The sequence below is a fragment of the Sus scrofa genome, chromosome X (genome assembly GCF_054392235.1).
Source record: "Sus scrofa isolate SSC_HxYL_T2T_F1_AM1 chromosome X, Sscrofa_HxYL_maternal_Yorkshire_Landrace_v2.0, whole genome shotgun sequence".
NCBI classification, from domain to species: Eukaryota; Metazoa; Chordata; class Mammalia; order Artiodactyla; family Suidae; genus Sus; species Sus scrofa.
Genome location: NC_139401.1, coordinates 127,937,939 through 127,952,831, shown reverse-complemented (window position 1 = coordinate 127,952,831; position 14,893 = coordinate 127,937,939).

Here is a 14,893-nt window from a genome sequence, read left to right as displayed (position 1 = left end):
AATAACAAGGATTTACTATATAGCACAGAGACCTATATTCAATATCTTATAATAACCTATAATGGAAAAGAATGGGACAGATATATATGTATAACTGAATCACTTTGCTGTGCACCTGAAACTAACACAATATTGTAAATCACCTGCACTTCAATACAAAAAAAAGTGAATTAAACTGAATTTTAGAAGGACTATACCCAATGTGTAGGCCTCACTTGTACCTTAATCTAGCTGCTGAGCTAAATGCCTTAGATGAAGTTAGTCATCCCTCAGTACCCCTGGGGGATTAGTTCCAAGACCCCTGTGGATACCAAGATCGCGGATGCTCAAGTCTCTTGTATAAAATGTTGTAGTATTTGCATGTAACCTATGTACATCCTTCCATATACTTTAAATTATCTCTAGGTTATTTGTAATACTTAATACAATGTCAATGTCAATGCTATGCAGATAGTTGCTTGTGCATGGCAAGTTCATTTTGCTTTTTGGGATTTTTCTGCAATTTTTTTTTTTTTCTGAGTATGTTAAGTCCATGTCTAGTTGAATCTATAGATGTGGAACCATAGATACTGAGGGCTGCCTTTACTATTCAATAGAAGCTCAGCAAAATGCCTTCCCCTGCTGCTCTAAAATTAAGAGTTCAAATTGTGCCTCTTGAGTGATTACCGTGAAAATTCATTCCATGCCCTTGGTGTAATCCCACCATTTTCATAGAGATAGGTAATATCATGGCACCAAAATGTTGACCAATACATTTTTTGGAAAAACATGAGTTTGGATGCACTAAATGGAGATGTCAGAATCTGGGGAAAAAATGTTTTTGTATGTAATTGTTTCAGTATCCTGAAATAGGCACAGTGTTTCTTCTCTAGCAACTGTGCTATTATTAAAGATCAGAAATGCATCTTTGGAGACTGAGCTTTGGACAGAGTGTCAAAACCATGGCTGTCACTGACATAGAGAATGGCCTTGGGCAAGGCATTAAACCTACTTCTGTCTGTCTCCTCCTTTGTTATCTGAGATCCTGGCATTTACTTTATTTCAAAGGAATGTGCCATTAACTAATCAATACATGTGATAACATCAAATCTACTTTTAAATAAAAAGTTAGCTCTTGTTATCTGCTGAAATGAACAAAACACGTGACCTTATTTTTTTGTTGCTAAAGTGTCTCTTGGCAACTGAAGCAGTAGGAAAGAGACATGAAATCCAACAACAGCTTCCTTACAAGCTGTCTCTTGTGGTATATTATGCTAGCACCCAGAAGGGTAAGCTATGATAAAAAGGACAGTAAGGGGCTCTCCACAAGTTTGTATACCAAGCACTGATGAACACTATTGACTATCAGGTAGTAAGTTACATCCTTTGATGAAAGAATGAATTCTGAAAGGGACATGGCTTACCTCGGCTTCCTCTCTCTGGTCCAGAGGGTCTGTCTTTACTCCTCAGGCTGGGTCTTTCCCCCACTTCCAGTTCAGTAATTTGTATATGACATGGTTTGAGTGCCCTTGGGAACTTGGGTCATCATAAAGGTGACAAGGGATCTGAAGGTGTACAACTGCATTTAGACCATAATGGGAATTCTCTTCAGTTTAAAGTAGATGCTTATATGCCACAACCTCTACACAGGGTAGAGAAGTTCTTGTCATCTATGATGCTTTCTCATTCAGGGACTGCTGATGAGCTTTAGGAAGTGTGGCCCGGGAAAGACTTCTTTTGCTGTCTGTTCCCTTGTTTGTGTGTCCTGTATTGCACCTCTTTGCCTTGACTTGGTCTTGCTCTTATGACCTTAAGGGAAAAAAGGCTCATATTTTTTGCCATATTTCCATTTTATTGACCACTGACTATACACCTAGCAGGGTGCTATAGGTTTTTGAAGGTGCCCCAGTGTGATTGGAAATAGCAACACATGTGACTAAAGAATTAGCATCTTCTCATTACCATAAATACAAAGAATATTTAGCAAACACTGTGATCTTCTTTTCAAAGTATTTCAATATTTTAATTGTCTTGATCAGACATGTTACTGTTTGTTCTTAACAGTATTGGTTTACTCAATGCACAATAGGTGATTAGGAGATCTCAAATGTTTTTGATGAATGGAAAGAAAGCACGGTTTCTTGACCACGCTAGAAACTGCCCAGAGTGATCAAAAGGAACACTCAGTGTTTCTGGGAAGTTATACCCTGTTTTTCCTTCCTCAGCTCACCACAGCATACTCTGGTTCCCGTTTCTCGATGGTATCCCAGGAAACTTTGGGGTCCATGACAGCAGGGACTGTGTAGTATTCACTTTCGCATCCTTAGATCCTAGATGGCGTGTGAAGCCAACTTCAGTAATGCTGGACAAACACTGGTTGATAGTGGATTGCAAGGTAGGGTCTTGAATGATCATATTTATGAAATATGAACCAATACTGCACATTGCCTACCAAGTAGCTTTATTGTAATAACTGTTAGCATATTGGAATGTCTGTGGCACATTTTTTACTTGTAATTTTTTGCGCTCCAATATTCTGCCTTGTTATTGCTCTCGTAAGACATGCTGCACCTCAGCAACCCTTCCTCTTAAACATTTTTTTCCAATTTTGTCAATGATCAGAAATACATATCGTAAGAAAGAAGACCAGTAAATGGAAGTGTGCGTTTTCTTCATGCTTGAAATGTGTGGGTAATAGAGTGGTGCAGAAGTTGATTTAAAGAGTGTGTGTTTTACCAAAGCTGATAGTCCTAAGATGATAGTTCTTAGACAATAATGTGAAGAGTGTGGGATTTAAAAAATGAACCTCTCTGAGAACTATATAAGAGGTTTGTCAGGATGCAATACAGATGTTCATTTGCACTGTCTTCTGCTTCCAACTTGAGTCATGTCATTGGGAATGGAATTAGGAAGCCATCCAACAGAGGACTTGCGTTTGCAGTCACAGGTTCTTCCCACCTCTTGAAAATAGGTTTCTCAAAAGAACAGACAATGAATAGAAGCCTCTTCTGTTCCAGAGAGAGTACACCTGGACTGTGCTATTAAATTCAGCAGCATTCCCTGAAAAATATACCTCCATATCATATTCATGAAAGATAGAAAATCAGTGTCCACAATATTGTGCTTTGTTGAACATCAGTTCCTCTTAATATTTTAATAAAGAAGCCCCAAACGAGGATTGAATGTGTGGTCATGAGTTAAATAAAATGAAATTTACCTTTCTGAAATACTTTTGAACATGTGTGCTCATTTTTACCTCATTTAGGTTTATTGTTTTGGAGTCAATGGTGAAAATAAGAGGCACAATGGAATCCCAGAATTCCTTCAACATTTTTCCTTTGAGCCAATAAAAATGGCAAGTTGGCTTTTTTTTTTTTTTTAAGAGATCATGCATTGAAACATCTGTGCTGTTTTCGCTGTGGGACAAATGGCATACCAACTTATTCTCTTCTGTTGTAATTAACAGGAGTCTTAAGGAGAACCCATGCTCTGCCTTCCAAACAGGTGCTATTTTTTTGTGTTAGCACTCAGACCTCTGCTTTTGTATTCCTTGTTGGTGGTTTTGCACCTCAAACCAATTCAGGAGTTTTGTATTCATGAGGCTTGTGTTTTTCAATGTTTAATTTGTGTTGGATCCAGATCAAGGCTTAGCCAAGGCAGCCTAGGATGTGGCACAGCTTATCACAACCAAACACTGGGGAGAAGAGTTTTCCTCTACCCTTCAAAGATTCTTTTGGACTCCCCTGGTGGCTCAGCTGGTTAAAGATCTGGTGTTGTGACTGGCCCAGGAACTTCTGCATGCTGTGGGTGTGGCCAAAAAAAAGGTGCTTTCAACTGGTCTAATAATTAAATTGACACGATTCACATTAATAGGAAAAATCAAATTTAATTTTGTATGTACAGGAACCCCACAAACATGACAGGTTCAAAGACACGGTAAAATGTGGTGTATATTCCATCCAGAGCTAAGGAGTGAGGTAGTAGCCTGGGGCTTCCAAGGACAGGAGGATCATTCATAGGACAGTGACAGTAGATGTTGCATAATTTGATGGTAATTTGTTGGGTAATTTGCCGTAAAGATGGGTCACTCAGGTAACATTTACCCCCAAGTTAAATTCTTCTAGATAGTCGAGGGTGGGGTGGAAGTGTCTTTTGAGCCTACAGAGTCTGATTGCCTTTGGCTCAAAATAATCCACATGCCAAAGTGGTACATTTGGGGGAGGCTTGTCCCAAGCCCTTTCAGACATTATGGCAGGCATTTTTGCTAAGCGGGGATTGAACTCACAAAAGACAGGGATGACTACAGGGAAGAGGGACCTGGAGATCAACATTAGAAGGACAGAGTTGGAGACAGAGATTTAAGATTTTGTTCTAGTAGTTCAAGGAAGGTATCTGGCATCCAAGACAACGAGTACCTATTCCTTAGGTCAGAAATTCCACTAAGAGATTTCTGAGGGCATTGGAGAGTTTTCATCCACAAAACCATTTGATATAGCAGGAAAAATGGTCTTGGGAATTGCATTGGTGTCAAGTTAAACCTTTGGAACAGTGAGTGATTGAATCTCATCTACATGGTCTTCGTGTCCTCCCTGATGTACCTTCTCTTTCATTGACTCCCTTCTCTATGAGACAGTTAAAACAACAACAAAACAACTTTCAGAAACAATCAAATTGTGTCACCCTCCTGCCACATTCTCCAGCCTTGTCTCTTGCCACTTCCTCCCTTGCTCTCTGTGTTCTAATCAGAAAGAAGAGACCCAGGGTATTGTGCCCCATTAGTCCTGTACACCTTCTTACCTCCAGGCCTCTGTGCAGTTCTTCTCTTAGGAGGAAGCATCCCTACCCCCGTCGCCCATGTATGTAATTTCAATCAATCCTCTAAGGCCATCTTTTCTCTGAGAAGCTTTCCATGACTCTTCTAGTCTGGATTAACTACTTTTTTTTATGTACTCCCATGGTCTGCTGTATTTCCCCTACATTAGCACTCTTTCCATGTGATATAAATTATTTACTTATAAGCTTGCTTACTAAAATGAAAGTTCCCTCAGGAAATGCTTTATCTGATCCATCCCTCTCCATCATGTAGCACTGGAATTGGTACATAGCTAGGAGCCTACACAAATACTGAATAAGTGACTGATAAGATGAATTAAGAAATGGAAAAAAGAAGAATCCTCAAAAGTTTTTGATCTTTTGTTGAGTGATATGTTCATATTGGCTAACTTGATTTAGGATTGCCCTGGGATATACATAGCCCTCAAGATTTTTTCATAGCACTGTTGCCTCTCAGGATTTTCTGTCTTCTGAGGTAAGAGGAGGGGATCTTGATCTTTTTGTGCTCATTATATATAGTCAACAACAAGTTTCAGTAATACACAAGACTGTGATTAACTTTACAGTTTAAGCCCAGCCAATGAGAACCATTTGCAAGCCTAAGTGATAATTCAGGGACAAGGGAAATGGCAAGTGAAAGATGAGGCATAGAAGAGGAGGTTATTAGAGTACAGAGGCAAGAAATAATAATAAGGTTTATATGTTGAAAATGCCATGGAGAATAATGTCAGTTCTTGTCCCAGAAGCTACTCCTGGGACAGTTTCCATTAGGGATTGGTCCCAGGATCCCCCATGGATTCCAAAACTCATTGATGATCAAGTCCCTTATATAAAATAGTACAGTATTTGCATGTAATTTATGCATATCCTCCTGTATACTCTAAGTCCTCTCTGGATTACTTATCATATGTAATACAGTGCTATATAAGTAATTGCAAATACAGTATAAATGCTATGAAAATTGTTGCTGGTACATAGTAAATTCAAGCTTTGCTTTTTGCAACTTACTGTAATTTTTAAAAAAAACTTTATTGAAGTATATTTGATTTACAATACTATATTAGTTTCAGGTGTACAACATAGTAATTCAGTATTTTTATAGATTTTATTCCATTTAAAGTTATTGCAAAAAAATGACTATTTCTCTGTGCTGTAAAATACATCCTTGTTGTTTATATATTTTATACATAGTAGTTTGTATCTTAATCCCCTACCCCTGTCACACCCCTCCTCCCTTCCCTCTCCTTTCTGCAGTCAAGTGCTCTACCACTGAGCTATACCCTCAACCCCCCTCCTTTCTGGAAACCGCTAACTGGTTCTCTAAATCTGAAGTTTTTCTTTTGTTAACTTAAGTACATTCATTTGGTTTACTTTTAAAATTCCACATGTAAGTGATAACATAGAATATTTGTCTTCCTCTGACTTATTTCACTTTGCATAATACTCTCCAGGTCCATCCACATTGTTGCAAGTGACAGAATTTCATTCTTTTTATGGCTGAGTAATATCCCATTGCATGCTTGTGTGTGTGTGTGTGTGTGTGTGTGTGTGTGTATGTACACATGCCATATCTTTTTTATTCATTCATCTGTTGATGGGAAATTAAGTTGTTTCTATATCTTGGCACTTGTAAATAATGCTGCTATGAACATTGAGTTGCATGTATCTTTTCAAATTAGTGTTTCCTTTCCTTTCTGATATGTGCCCAGAAGTGGAATTGCTGGATCATAATGGTGGTTCTATTTTTAGTTTTTGAGGAACCGCCATACTGTTTCCACAGTGGCTCTGCTAATTTACATTCCCACCAACAGTATACAAGGCTTGTAAATACAGTGTAAATACTATGTAAATAGTTGCTGGTGCACTTTTTCTTCTGAATTTTTTCATTGCTGGCTTGTTGAATCTGTAAATGTCATTTTGGTAATTAGTCAGATATGAGAAGGGTATAGGGAGGAATTCTACTAGAGATACCACATAAAACAACATTATATAGTAAAACTAATCAACTTCCTTTCTCTTAAAGAACCCAGGTGGGTTTTCTTTTTATATTGTCTATTTTTATATGGTAATATCATCTATACCATCTGATCAATCCCAAGCATATATATAATATATATATATATATATATATTTTTTTTTTTCTTTTTTGGCCACCCCATGGATTATGGATTTCCCAGTGGCAATGCTGGATCCTTTAACCTACTGTGCCAGGCCTGGGGTTCAAACCTGTGTCCTGGTGCTGCAGAGATGTCGCCAATCCTGTTGTGCCACAGCAGGGAAGCCCCCAAGCATATTTTAGATACTCAGATACATTAATAATTTGTACTCATCAAAGTATTTGATTGTTATAGTAAAACAGTGTTTTAGATTTCTGACTTTGAGCTCAGTGGTTTGTAACCTTTAATATTGCCTATGTTAACTAAATTAGCTTGATCTATTTTATTCATTGTTTTGATTCTAGAATATGCCTGGCTATTTCAAGGTCATTAAATAAACACTTGTTGAATGAATGAATTAACCAAACCTAATACATTAATATTTTTCTTGAATATTAGTAAAAAAACCTAAATTTACTCTTGTCTCTCTGAAGTTAAAGACTTGAAATTGTTTTCTTGGCATTTGGTATATTGGAGCATGTTCCCTCATTCTTATGTACAGAAAAGAAAAAAATAGATAGGATCCATAGAGAAAAAAAGTACCGAAATAATATATCAGTCCATGGCCACAAAGATATATATCAATTTTGCAGTTAGTCAAAGAAGCGTTTCTTCAAATAAACACACCCGCAGAGAAAAAACTTTATTTAGGAGTTAGGTGATGTACTTGGTCTTAACAATCACATAGGTCTCAAGTGCAGGTCTGATGGAAAGAGTCTTATCAAGGTTGGAGTTTGATTTCCAAGTCTCAGTAGGAGAAAGAGAGACTTTGGTGACCTTGACATATATGTATGTAGAACGAGTATGCAGCTCATTGAATTGCCAGCCCTTCAAGGGGTTCCATTACCTGTTGCACAGTTATTGAATGTTTCTGGGCAGTTTGGGATCAGAATGCCCGAGAGCCCCTTGGTGTCTCTAAAGCAATATTTCCTACATTCCAGGTAGGAGTTGGTGCCAAACTGATTTCAGTGGCCCCTCCAAAACCAACCTAAACCCTTCTGATGTGAAGTGCCTCTGTTGGAAGATTTCCACAGAGGGAGAGGGGAGAGCAAGAGAATGCATGTTCATAAGAGACCTAGCTGATTTAGTATGGCAATGCTTTTGTCAGATGAATCATGATGAAGCTGATTTTGGCCCTATACTGTGACTGATGAAAATGACACAGTCTAGATTCCCCACCTCATAATAGAAACTTTTTGAATATTGAATTCATAAATAATTATTCAATGGCTCCATGCTAATGCAAACAAAAAAGAAAGCAACTGACTTTAACTGTGTATATTGTAATTTTAGCATTCTTTGTTGTGAGATCTTTGGATCAGCACTAGTCTGTAGATTTTTTTTTTTGAGCTTATGTATAATTTGTCCATTTGTCCAATACCAAAATAAGAACTCTAATTCAAACTATTAAGCCAAATGATAATCAGTTCATTTTCTTCTGTAAGTAGGGCTTGATCACTTTAAGGTTTCACTACCAGCTGGCCAGTAAGAGAAGCAACAGCAATTTCAAGGCACTTCTTCCATAGCTCTTTTTTTATTTCTCTCCAGCTATTGTCTACAACATTCTCTATTTTTTTCTGTATGTAAAACTTACACAGGCTGTGACCAAAGACAAAGCCATCTTATTTTATGGTCCCTAAACCACAGTCGCTTGGAGACCCAAAATAGAAAGTAATTTCTAGTGAGCTCATCCAAGCTTTAGCCTACGCAGTTCCTTTTTTGCACAAAATGACTTGGCTAACATTCCAACCAAGGACCATAAACCAGCAGTGTGCATAGACACTGAGAATAAAGATATATTTAGATAGATTGCATGGATTAAAGAGGCCTAAACCATCTGTCTTTAACACAGGCGAATGTCATTTTCTTCAGTCAAGGGCCTGGGTTTTCCAGCAGTATCCCAGTATTTAAAGAGTAAAGGAGGTATTTTAACAATTAAACGTGTATATCATTCACAGAAAAGTCATATGCATCTGCTTCTCTTATTATTACAGCCTTTTATAAACTTGGAAAATCTTAGTTATGGTTTCAGAAATAATTTGTTATGCATTTGTTTTTTCTTCCATGCTTCCACAGAATCTGTCGCTGCTATTCTAAGCATGGTGTTTTATAAGTATTAGTAGTTTACATGTCTGCTGCCTCTGGAGGGTGAGATCTGCCAGAATGGGGAGTGGGCTTTATCCTGTGCCCCCCCCCCCCCCGATAGAGAGTGATCTACAACTCTCTGCACATGTGTGTCAAGCAAATTATATACCTATAGAACCCCTGGTGCTTGGGGACCATGTGTCTCCAGGGAGTGAAATGAGAAACAATTGAGGTGGCTTGGCAGCCTCTAGTGAGCTAGCATGTCGATGCCTCATCTAGTACTAAGGTTGCTAGATAAAATTCAGGTTACATACTTAAATTTGAATTTCAGTTAAACAACAATTTTTTTTTTAAGTAAGAGTATATGCCAAGTATTACACTTAATTCTTGGGTGTCCTATTCTTTGATGTTTATCTGAAGTTCAAATTTAGCTGGGCAACCTGTATTTTTATTTTTTAAATCTTAAAAGCCTATCAATAAGTATGGTTTGTTCAATGGAGCATGGGACCAGACATGGTACCCTCACTCAAATGAGTTGATGTCGTTTGTTTTGTAAGTAGAACCTCCTCAATTCAAGACTTGCTGTGTATGATCTTTGCTACATTGTATGTGATTGAACTTTTCTCACTTTCTTGTTAGCACCTTTAAGAAAAGTTTTGAAACACCCCAGATCTGATTGAGTTCTTCTCTAATAAAGAACTGTGCCCTCTGTTGAAAGTAATAGCTATTGACTGGTGTAGGGAAGTCCTCAGATATCTGAAGACCTTTAGAGTTATAATCCAAGGCCTTGTCAGAAAGAAGTACTATTGAGAGTTACATAATGTAACACTGAATAAAACAGATTTAGCACACATAATGCCTGGTTAGTTAATGCTTTTGCGATAGCAGCCTCTGAGAACATGTTTTGTTTGTTTGTTTTGTTTTTTTAGGGCCATACCTATGGCCGTATGGAAGTTCCCAGAGATGCAGCTGCCAGCCCACCCCAGAGCCACAACAACGTGGGATTTGAGCCACTTCTGCAACCTACACCACAGCTCACAGTAATGACAGATCTTTAACCCACTGAGTGATGCCAGGGATCGAACCTGTGTCCTCATGGGTACTAGTCAGGTTTGTAACCTGTCAAGCCACAAGGGAAACTCTGAGAGCATGTATCATTTTGCAGATGAGTTTTTTTTCCCCTCCTTGGGATGGGTAGTACAGGTGAGCTATAAAGACTTTTCACCAAAAAAGCATTAAATAAATACATTATAATAAATGGTATTTTGCTGTTAGATTTTTAGACAAAGATACTCATTTATTCAACCCAGCTGATTAGAAGTTAGAAAATATGGAACATATTTGAGTCATGTACCATATTTGGATAAACCAAAAAAGTTTTGTGGGAGCACACCACATGAATGTGATAAAAAAATGGCATCTTTTACTGCTTTTTATTCTGCTGTGCACATTAGCTGTTTCCATGGAATTAAAAGCGCTCTCATGTTGAACCTTTATTTTGCCCTAAGGTGTTTTTCTATGCTGTAACTTTATTTTTTAATGCAATTTGATTGCAATAGTACTGTGAACTCCCAAATGGTTGCAAACTTGGTAAAGAAAATAGTGCAGAAAGAAGAAAAAGAATGAGAACAGCTTTAGGCATCAAGTAAAATATGTGTGTGACCAAGATGCTTGAAAAGAGGTTGAAAACAAAAGATATTGACCTCTTTTTTGCATTAGCTCACCCTGCTACTGGGTAGAAGATATTGAGTGCCTAAAAGTCTATCACCTGGCTTTTAATAACTTTGCAAAGGATTACTTTCTCCGGCTCCATCAACCACCATCCACCATCAAGTCCTTTTTCCTTCCCTTGGCGGCTATGGCAAACCTTCCATTACACTTAAGAATTGAAACTTGTATTTATTGCTTATATAAACTTGATTTCCATTGTTTGACTTTTATTTTTATCTGTGATAAATGTTTAGATATTGCTGATTTGCATAATTATTTGGTATTAAAATTGATAATCATTAAAAATTTAGTAGCTGATCTCACACAGAGGCAGGGTTTGCAGGAATACATTAATGTCATTAAACAAGTTCATATAAGACCCATTAGAACAGGGCAGTAGCAGCAGAGATGGTGAAACATGACTGGATTATAGATGTATTTTCTTTCATTTTTTTTGAAGTTTTATTGAAGTATGGCTGATTTATGATGTTGTGATAATTTCTGCTGTGCAGCAGAGTGACTCAGTTATACATGTACACATATCCATTCTCTTTCAGGTTCTTTTCCCACATAGATTATCACAGAATATAGGGTAGAGTTCTCTGAGCTATATAGCAGGTCCCCATTGGCCAGTCATTCCATATGCTTCATTGTGCATATACCAGCGCCAAATCCCCAGTCCATCCCTCTCCCCCCAAACCTGTCCCCTTTGGTAACCATAAATTTTTCAAAATCTGTGGGTCTATTTCTGTTCTGCAAATAAGTTCATTTGTATCTTTTTTGTTAGATTCCACATGTAAGTGATAATCATATGGTATTTGTCTTGGTCTGACTTTACTTAGTATGATAATCTATCTCTATGTCCATACATGTTGCTGCAAATGGCATTATTTCATTCTTTTTTATGGCTGAGTAATAGATATATTTTGAATGTAGAGATAACAGGTGTATTAGGTTTCTAGTCTTCTGGAACAGGTCACCAAAATCTAGGAGGCTTATACCAAGACAATTTATGGTCTCAACATTCTGCAGGCTAGAATTTCAAAAGGAAGGTGTCATCAAGGCCATGCTCCTTTTGAACATGCAGGGGAGCCTTCCTTGCCTCATCCCAGATTCTGACAGTTTGCTGGAAATCTTTGGTTTTCCCTGGCTTGGAACTGTATAACTCCAATGTCAACCTTCATTGTCACATGGTATTCTACTTGTATTTCTGTCTTTATGTGACCATCTTTGTATAAGGACATCAGTCATATTGGATCAGGGGCCAGCCCTACTAATAGGGCTTCCTCTTACCTAATGATATCTGCACTGACCCTGTTTCCAAATAAGGTCATATTCTTAGATACTGAGAATGAGGAGTCCATGTTTTTGTTTGGGGTGGACACAGTTAAACCCATAACACCAGGATACCCTGACAAATGGCTATGGAGTAGGAGAAAAGCAGGGCAGTCAAAGATGCATCTCAGCATTTTAGCTGCAACAATTTAAAAAAGACAATATTGCTGGAGTTCCTGTTGTGACACAGAGGAAACGAATCTGACTAGCAACCATGAGGTTGCTGGTTTGATCCCTGGCCTCGCTCAGTGGGTTAAGGATCTGGCATTGCCATGAGCTGTGGTGTAGGTCGCAGATGCAGCTTGGATCCTGCATTGCTGTGGCTGTGGCGCAGACCGGCAGCTGTAGCTCTGATTTGATCCCTAGCCTGGGAATCTCCATATGCTGTGGGTGGTGCCCTAAAAAAGAAAAAAAAAAAAAAAAGACTATGGCTAGAGCAGGTTTGAGAGGAAAACTAGCAGTTCACTTTTGGACACGTTCAAACTTCAGTTAGAAACTCATGTCAAGGTGTTGATGAGGATATGTTGATCTAAAGTTATGAAGACCTTTCTGGGAAATGTGTGTATATATATTTATATGTTTATATTTGGGGACAATGGGAAGAGCACAGAGCTGGAAAAAATGTTGGTGAAATGGAGATTTTTTTTTTTTTTAATGATGAGAGGACTATATAAGCATCGATGTATATTTGGTGGTGAGGTCCTGTGGAATTTCTTTGTTTGCAGGAAAAGCATTTCATTTAAATTCTTTTTCTTTTGATCACTTCAGTGTTAGTAAAATAGGAAGCAAAAAGCCTCAGCAGATTGTAATGATGGGAGAGGAATCCTGGGGAGTTTTGAGGAAAAAAGAAAAAGTATGAAATAATCTTCCCAGAGAGTTGAGAGAGAATGGAGTAGGAAATGTATTATAATTACTTGGCAGCATTAAAGCCTCACTTGAAATGAATGAGCATGAATTTAAAGTGAGACCAATCAGCATAGATCTCTCTCCAACCATACCCTTCTGCACTTTTGTAGGAAGAAAGATTTAACCAGTTTTGTAGTTTTACCATTTGAATATAGAGAGGGACAGGGGAGTTAGGAAATGTGGGAGAGTCAATTTTGTGAATACAATTGGATGAACTAAGCCAGGTAAGGAGAGCATAAATAGCGTCAAAAGTGTCCTATGAAAAAGTGGAGATTAGAATTTATTGGAATCAAGGTACTGGAGGAAGTAACATGGAGAGAAAGAACATGTAGAATGCAACTGAGATTAGAGGTTGTGTCTGTCAGTTTTGGCAAAGCCTGAGGTACATGAGAGTGAGTGAGTGAGGTTGTGTGGAAGACTAGATCCACTGGAAGAGAAGAGGCCAAAGAACTGAAGTTTTAGGATATTACATGAATCATTGACCTGTTTTTTGTTTGTTATTGTTTTTGTGTTTGTTTTTGCTTTTTTTAGGGCTGCACCTGTGGCATATGGAGTTTCCCAGCTTAGGGGTGAAATCAAAGCTACAGCTACTGGCCAACCCACAGCCACAGCAACATGGGATTCGAGCTGTGTCTGTGACCTACACCACAGTTCATGGCAATGCCGGATCCTTAAACCACTGAGCGAGGCCAGGGATCAAACCTGCATCCTCATGGCTACTAGTCGGGTTCTTTACTGCTGAGCTGCGACAGAACTCCCATGACCTGTGTATTGTAATTGCCAAGATTTATGATAAAAGTGGTGTGGGAAAAACTTTAAGCTTAGTTGTTTCTGCTAGAAGTACTGTGACAGAAATCTCTAATAGAAGTATAGATTGTTCATATAAAGGAAGAATCTTCTTCTGCAGAGCAAAACCTATTGAACTCTTTATTTTGATTCCATTACTATTGAAGACCTTTGTTATTATGTGTAGGGAATGGGTTTTTGATTGTTTGCTCAAAGAGGACAGCCCTTGGGAGTGCTCTTCTTTGTATTAATACAGTAACGTTGGCAACATTGACTGGTGGGATTTGTAACATCATCAGTAAAATTATCATACTCCCAAGAAGAGAGATTCAGAAGAAGCACATCATGATCCCTTTGAAGAATCAACATATTCCAGGATAACCCCATCCCATGTTGCCAGGATTCTCTGACCCCATTGTGTGTGTTATAAAATTGAAATTAGGAAAAAAAGGAATGTACGTGAGCTTGAGATGTGCTTTGAATCCTAAGTTGAACATAAAGTTGTACTTAACACAACTTCTGCCTCCCAGCACAATATTTCTTAAGGAATGAATAGGCAAAATTTTAAAAGTAAGAAAAAAAGATCAAGCTCCATTAAGTGAAAAGATTGGACTGTTAACAACTGTGGTCATTATTGTACACATAGTTGTTTGTTTATTTTTACTTTCATTAAAATTTTTTTTTGCCAAAAAACTGATAGGAAGTATATCAACCCGTTAACAGGAAACCCTAGGTGGCAGGATTGCAGGTGATTCTTATAAGGAAGGTTGAGATTTACTGCCAGGGAATCTACTAGGTCTATCCTGAACCACTTTCATATTGTGTATCCATATAAAAATGTGCAATTATTCTGTTTCATAAGGACTCAAAGCCCTATTATGTTTGCATCTAACAAAGTGAAAATTTTTTCTTTAGTTTTTAAATTTTTTTTGCTTTTAGGGCCACACCTGCAGCATATGGAGGTTCCCAGGCTAGGGGTCTAATTGGAACTGTAGCTGCTGGCCTACACCACAGCCACAGCAACTCGGGATCTGAGCTGCATCTGCGACCTACACCACAGCTCACGGCAACGCCAGATCCTTAACCCACTGACTGAGGCCAGG